The sequence below is a fragment of the Triticum dicoccoides genome, chromosome 7A, assembly GCF_002162155.2.
Source record: "Triticum dicoccoides isolate Atlit2015 ecotype Zavitan chromosome 7A, WEW_v2.0, whole genome shotgun sequence".
Taxonomy (NCBI): Eukaryota; Viridiplantae; Streptophyta; class Magnoliopsida; order Poales; family Poaceae; genus Triticum; species Triticum dicoccoides.
This window is the reverse complement of record NC_041392.1, coordinates 464,569,961-464,577,305: the sequence shown is the minus strand read 5'-3', so window position 1 is coordinate 464,577,305 and position 7,345 is coordinate 464,569,961.

Sequence of the window (7,345 nt, the reverse complement as noted above, 5' to 3'; positions counted from 1 at the left end):
GAGACCGGGCGGCGGCGCAGTGGGTGGGGCGGCAGCGCAGTGGGTCGGCGGCGAGGCCCAAGATGGCGAGGCGGGGCACGGGGGTCGTCGGAGTGGCCGGTTGTGGAGCGAGGGGGGAAGTGGAGGGAGGGACGAAGGTATCGGGTGAATTAGGGGGAAGATTAATAATGGCGCACCCACTGGCGGTGCGCCATTAGCTAGGGGGGAAAACTTAGTAATGGCGCACCTGTGGACAATGCGCCATTACTAGTTTTTACTAGTAATGGCGCACTGTCTACATGATGCGCCATTAGTATGTTTGGAAAAATGAAAAAAAATTGTTACTAGTGGCGCACCATGTATCTGGTGCGCCATTAGTGTCTTCCACACTAATGGCGCACCTGCACATGGTGCGCCACTGCTATACTATAGTGGCGCACCACATGTCAGGTGCGCCATTAGTGTCAATTCCATCTATAGCCCTTTTCCTAGTAGTGTCTTCGCGCACTTGTGCGAGAATTTTGTCGGGGTGAAGCCTAATGTGGATTTATTCTGGCACTACTTTGTCCCGCCGGTGGAGAGCAAAGTAAACCATTCTTGAATCATCAGTTGGATTCCCCGATCAAAGAAGGATTACCTCCCCGGGTACCAATGCGAGAGATGGGATGAATGGAGAGGAGACTGGTGCTGGATTCAAGACAAAGAAGCCCCCGAGTTTTGTGAAGCGTGGCAAGAGTGCGTCGAGTGCGGCAAGGATTGGATCGCCAAGGGCCTCTCCCAGGACAGGTTGCACCCGACAATCAATAGGATCATCCGCCTGGCGGCTGCCAGGTTAACCATCGAGCATGTGGGGGCAGACTTCCTCATCTGTCGCATCTCACCACTGCAGGAAAGGGATAGGTCTGCATGGCTGTATGGAGACATGGCGAACAGGATGGGACTGTTGTCGGGGCTGGCCAATAACTTGTTAGTTTATGGCCATGCTTGGTTGTGCGAGCAGATATTTGGTTGCTTCGAGATGTTCAGGCTCCCGGTAACCATCATTCCCCTAAACATCAACTCTGCTCATGATCAAATACTGAAGTGGATGCCGGAGTGCAACGCTGAGGGAGTGTCGGGCACTTGGCAGCTCCCTTCCCCTAATGAAGAGCTCCAATGGTCGAGCACCTTGGTGGAGAAGGCCACCAGAGATGAAGGGGAGATGTACAAAAGCACCTCTCCTGCAGAGGTAGCGTACATTCTGAAGAGGGTCGCGGAGGACAAAGACTCCCGCCACACAGAGATGGAAAAGCCCGCAAAGGCCGGGAAGATAAAAAGGAAGGCTGGAAACGGTAGCTCTTCCCAGGGCGGCAGTGAGACACAAGCCACGAAGGATGCTGTTGGGAGAGATCTTGCCGGGGATAACTTTGTCGGGCTAGATGCTCTAGCCACGGCAGCAACGGAGCTCTAGGAGGGAGAGGAGGACAAGCAGGAGGAGGGCACGGTAGCGGCCCCCGAACAAGGTGAAGAAGGTCTGCACCAATTCCTCCAAGGCCGAGGTGGCATGCCGTCAATCCCCTCGCCTTGCTCAGGCCAAAACACCTTCTACCAAACGGCCAGTGGTCATGGAGGCAGAGTCCAGCTCATGTTCTGGCTCGAGTTCCTCACAGAGCTCATCTCCCAGGAGCCCTTGGTGCCACGGCAGGCGTCGAAGCTGTCGGGAAGCTCCACTGTTCCATCTCTAAAGAGAAGACAGGAGTCTCCTCCTCCCACAGAGTTCAATTTGAACTCCATGCTCATTGAGAAAGAGTATGGAGGATTTCTCTTTGTGATAAATATCTTCTTAGGTGGTTTTGAATGCTTTTGCTGATTGACATCTTGTTCTTGTTGTCACCGGCAGGGAAATAGAAGAGGAGACGGAGACCCACATCCAACACTCCCAAAGGAAACTCCGATGCCTTGGGTCATTGGAGGGTAATGAGGGCTTGGCTTCAGCAGGGTAGGATGCGAAAGACCCCGTGTCGAGCCCCCAGCCTAGCCCCGGCACGAGAGCAAAGACTTGGCCCCGTCCACCGGAGGAGACAGTCCTTCGGCCCCTTCGCATGGAGGAGGGGGCAAGGTAACACAGGACGACCCCCCTTTGAAGGGGCGCGCGTCCCCTACCGCTCAAGACGAAGATGTCATCATGGAATTCTCCATGGCGGAGACAGCACAGAAGGCTGCCAGGTCTTCCCCGATGTCGGTGTCAAAACCGGCGGATCTCCGGTAGGGGGTCCCGAACTGTGCGTCTGAGTTTGATGGTAACAGGAGACAGGGAACACAATGTTTACCCAGGTTCGGGCCCTGTCAATGGTGGTAAAACCCTATGTCCTGCTAGATTAATATTGATGGGTATAGGGGTTACAAGAGTTGATCTACCACGAGATCATAATGGCTAAAACCCTAGAACTCTAGCCTATGTGATTATGATCGTCCCTATGGACTAAACCCTCCGGTTTATATAGCCACTGGAGGGTACTAGGGTTGTTCAAAGTCGGTTACAGAGAAAGAAATCTTCATATCCAAACGCCAAGCTTGCCATCCACGCCAAGGAGAGTCCCATCCGGACACAGGTGAGAGTCTTCGGTCTTCTATCTTTGTAGCCCATCAGTTCGGCCCATGTCCAACAGGCCGGACGCCCGAGGACCCCTTAGTCCAGGACTCCCTTAGTAGCCCCTGAACCAGGATTCAATGACGAGGTGTCCGGCGCGCAGATTGTCTTCAACATTGCAAGGCGGGTTCCTCCTCCGAATACTCTGACACAGTCTTCGAACACAAAGATCGCGTCAGGATCTACAAAAAAAGTACCACACACCACTATAGAGAATATAATATTTGACGAGTCCAATCCGCTGACAACTTTTTGCAATGTAACACTACATCAACCCCCGATCATTATTTCGAACCATTTTTTGGCCTGCCACTCCATATTTCAAAATGTGGCTTTATTGGCACATCTTGTCAAAGCAGAGATCGTGTCCCCCTATTGCGGGATTCTCATGAATACGTGATGGGTAATCCAACCGTGCCATCGGCATGGCCCCTGGGGAATAGGCGAGTTTTATGGCAAGTGGGGAGGCGCTTGATATTCACTGCCTTTATAAGCAGATAAGGATTCACATCTTTCGCCCATGCCTTCTCTCTTCCCACCTACCCACTCTCGAGCTCCAACGCCCAAGTTCTCATCCTTTCCGCCTCAAGAAAGCACTCCAACCATGTCCGGAGCACAGGGCAAGTGGATGGCCTCCACTGTCAAGGAGAAGGATATCGTCCAACTTCGGGAGGCCGGATATTTGGCTAGGGAAATCTCCCATCGGCTTCCTGCTAAGGGACAGATTGTCCCCACTCTGGAGCCCCAAGAGAGGGTCCTTTTCATCCCTCACTTCGTCCGTGTGCTGGGATTTCCTCTCCACCCATTCGTCCATGGACTCATGTTCTACTATGGGCTGGATTTCCATGATCTGGCCCCCAATTCCTTCCTCACCATCTCGACATTTATCGTCATGTGTGAGGCCTTCCTCCGCATCCCCCCACTTTGGACTGTGGCTGAAGACCTTCAATGTGAAGCCGAAGGTGGTGGGCGGCGAACATGCAGAATGCGGAGGCACCATGGTGAGCAAAATTTCCAATGTCCCGTGGCCCAAAGGCACCTTCGTGGAGACCGTCAAGGGGTGGCATAAGCTGTGGTTCTACGTCACAGAGCCCCGCGACGCTGCCTGGGCCGCGGCTCCCGAATTCAAATTCGAGGCCCCCATGCGGCTTACCTCCTGGCAAGAGAAGGGCCTGGATTGGTCTTCATCAAACAAGCTGACATCGCTTCAGACGCGCATCAAGAGAATGATGGACAAGAACGTCAAGCTTGTCGATGTGATTCAGCTAACGCTAATTCTCCGGATCCTTCCATGCCAGAACCGGGCTTGCCATCTATGGGAGTTCAATCCGGCAAGCACAAGACCTTGCGGCAATTCTTCGGAACTACGAATGGAGATATCTATAAGGTGCTCTTCAAGGCCAACGAGACGTGGCCCGAGACAACCGAGGACTACGGGCATGATCTGGCCCATCCCGCCAGTTCGGTAAGTTTTCCGTGTTTCAAGGCATTTCCCTTTCTTGCTTTCTCAAGGAGGATGTCCCAATTTCCCTATTTGCATTTTTGAGGGTTGGACAAAGAAGGCAGAGTGGATTCGGTGTTCGACTCTGCTGCCCGAGGAACCAACCATCCCGCTCCTAACGAAGATGCTGGTTCCGGCGCCCTACATGGCGCCGGAGAAGAAGGCCAAGAAGAAGGCCAAGGGGACCAGAGGAGGCCTCCGTCCCAAGGGTACTTCTGACATGGCGTCCGAAGATGCCGAAACTCACTCCGCCGCCGAAGACGACGACAAGGAGGGAGAGGAGGAAGAAAGCAATTTCCCCCTCCCAGAGGGGAGAAAGAAGAGGGCGGCGTCCACATATCTGGGAGGGGAGGCATCCAGGAAGGGAAAGGCTTCCTTCGTAGTTAGCTCCGCATGGGATGTCGATAGCAGCCCAGAACAGCGCCCTCGAGATAAGCCCCTGGCCGAATCGTGAGTATCCGAAGACCTTGACGCATTCATATATACTCCTCTTTCACTTCATAATTCGAACATGTTGAATCATGCACTTTGCAGTCTGGCATGTTCCGCCCTCGAGCGATCCTCGTCTTCGGGGAACTCACTGGATCCGAAGGTGATGGACAGCAGGTCCCTTCCAATGGCCTCCTCTGCCAAGCACATGGATGACGCCGAGGTGTTGTCCTGAAGGACCCCCGGCCAGGGAGAGACATAGGAGACCATCAGAACGGCGCCAGAGGGCGAGACCTCGGCTGCCGGACACATGGGGGAGGATATCCCCATGGAGACTGGCGATGGGGGCCATGTCCAATTCGGCCCCCATTCGAATACGGTCTCGGAGACCTATCGGCTCCAGAATCTGGCAAGCAGCCTCCTTCATTGGAAGGAGGTGTTCCCATTCTGCCAGTGACCTCTGTCCAACCAGAGGCGCTGGATACTATACTAGAAGCGCTATGAAGCGCTTCCATCATTGAGGAACACCGTACCCTCATGGGTGCGGTGATTGAGAAGATCCAATCTGCGAAGAGCGGACTCACCGAAGCCTGCGCGAGCCTTCTAACAGGCTTTGAGGTAAGTGCTGCATTTATGTGAAAAGAAAGTTACAGTATAGACAGTAGCCCCTGAGACTCTGTTCGGTGTTCGGAAAGAAAAGCCAAACAGAGGATCAAATAGTTTTTCGCAGGAGACTAATTATATATGTCTTTGTGAATAAGCAGGCGTTGCTGCTATCCGCGACTTCTCATGCTGCCGAAGTCTCCGGACTCAAGCAGAGGCTGGAATGGACCGAGGAAGAGCTCGGCCGTGCGAGAAAGCAGCTGGAGGATACCCAAGGTATGCAATGATCTTGTGTATGTCAGGAAGGGATGCATGATGTGAGCTGATCATATTGTCATGACATTAATTAGGGGTGGCGACCGAGGTGGAGGCCCTCAAGAAAGCGCTGGCCGATGCCGAGGAGAGAGCGGTAAAGGAAAAAGCCGCTCGAGAAAAGCATGAGGCCAGGGTTGGTGAGGTCCAGCAGGAGCTCCAGGACGGAGTGAAGAAATGTGAGTCCTTGGTGCGCCAGAATGCGGACCAAGAGTCCGAACTCGCTAAGGCCCGCCAAAGCACACAAGAGGCTTAGGACGAAGCCCAAGGCGCCCTCCAGGAAATCCAAGAGGCCAAGAAGGTCACGGTGGGTAAGGCTTTTATTATGCAAAGCAAGAATTTGAGCAAGAGGTATCTCTTACTGACCTGGATTTGGAGTTCTCCAGGGGCCTTTACGGATTTGCCACAAAGTGTTTCCGACGCTGCGGAATTCTTCCGGGCCGAAGAGGGGAGCTCAACGGAGAAGTTGTTCTGGTCGCAATACCTTGCACCAGAACATCCGGTGCCCTTTAGCGACCAGCTAAAACAGTTGGTCGAGCTGCATAGGGTGGCCAAACTAGCCATGAAGGATTTAATAATCCGGATGTGGCCTGCAGAAGCTATACCCGACAGCTACTTCGGCCTCGTGAAGGGGCTGGTCAATGCCTGCCCTCGACTTGACGCCATCAAGCGGTGGGTCTTCATAGAAGGTGCGCGGATGGCCTTCGCCGTGTCAAGATACAATGGGCGAAGATGGATGTCGTCAAGCTCGCGACCGAAGGACCGCCCGCAGGCAAGGAGCATCGCATGCCCGAGTGGTATTTTGAAGATGTTCTGAAGGGATCCCGCATTGTGGCGGAGCAATGTGCTAAGGACATTATTTTTGAATGAATACATTCTTGTAATCCCGTCCAGTATGAATAAAACAAGGCTTGCTATGTAATATAATGCTTTTCTATTTGTTTGTTTAAAATTTTACCTCCTGTGCGGCCGTTTCATCAAGTCTGAGAGTTGGCCATTCGCCGGCTTCAGCCCCCACATAGGTAGTACGGGGGTGTTTGGGATGAATCTTGTCGGTGTACTAGAATAGGGGTACCCTAGTACCCCAAACTTGTGCACGGGCAGTTGCAGCACCCCGCGGCAAGGCTTGCCGGGAGAACGCCAAGATCCTCCGTGGTTCCCTTAGAGCCATTCAAGAACAAAGTATTTAAGCTCAGGAGACAAGGCCCCGGCAAGAGGAGCTTGCCGGGAAGGCCAACCGAGGCACTCCAAGGAACTTGCCACAACGCGCCACCCGCTCCGGCAAGGCAACAAGGCCCCGGCAAGAGGAGCTTGCCGGGAAGACCAACCAAGGCACCTCGAGGCCCGATGAGCGACAAGCTTCCAGACCCGACAAGATAACAACAGCGGCAAGGCACTTGCCGCGGCAGCCGGCCACTCTGTGCCCACGCTCCAGCGTATCCACCAACGTGTCGCTCTGGGGGCCTCTCCAGGCGCGCGTGGCGGGAGGCTGTGCAGCCAGCGGTGCGCAGTGGCATGCGAAGCTGACAAGATCGCCATCGTGGCGAACGGTGGCGCCCCTAACGGTCCTTTTCTGCACTGTTTGGGCGACCCAGACGGGCATTTAATGCCCTTGTCCCCTGCCGTCAGGGTTAGGTAGGGTGCACTATACAAGTAACTGTACCAACCACCTCACTTTTTACATTTGTACCCTTCTCTGCGTTGCCACCTGTCGGTGACCCCTTTAGTATATAAAATGAGGCCCATGCGCAACGTAGAGGGGGTTTGGTTGGACTGGTTCGCGAAGTTCGGCTAGTTCGGAACCCAGGAAAACACTACGCTCTCTCTCTAGAGCAAGAACATAATACAACCAGACAAGCAGCAGTAGGAGTGTTATCTCTCCGGAGAGCTCC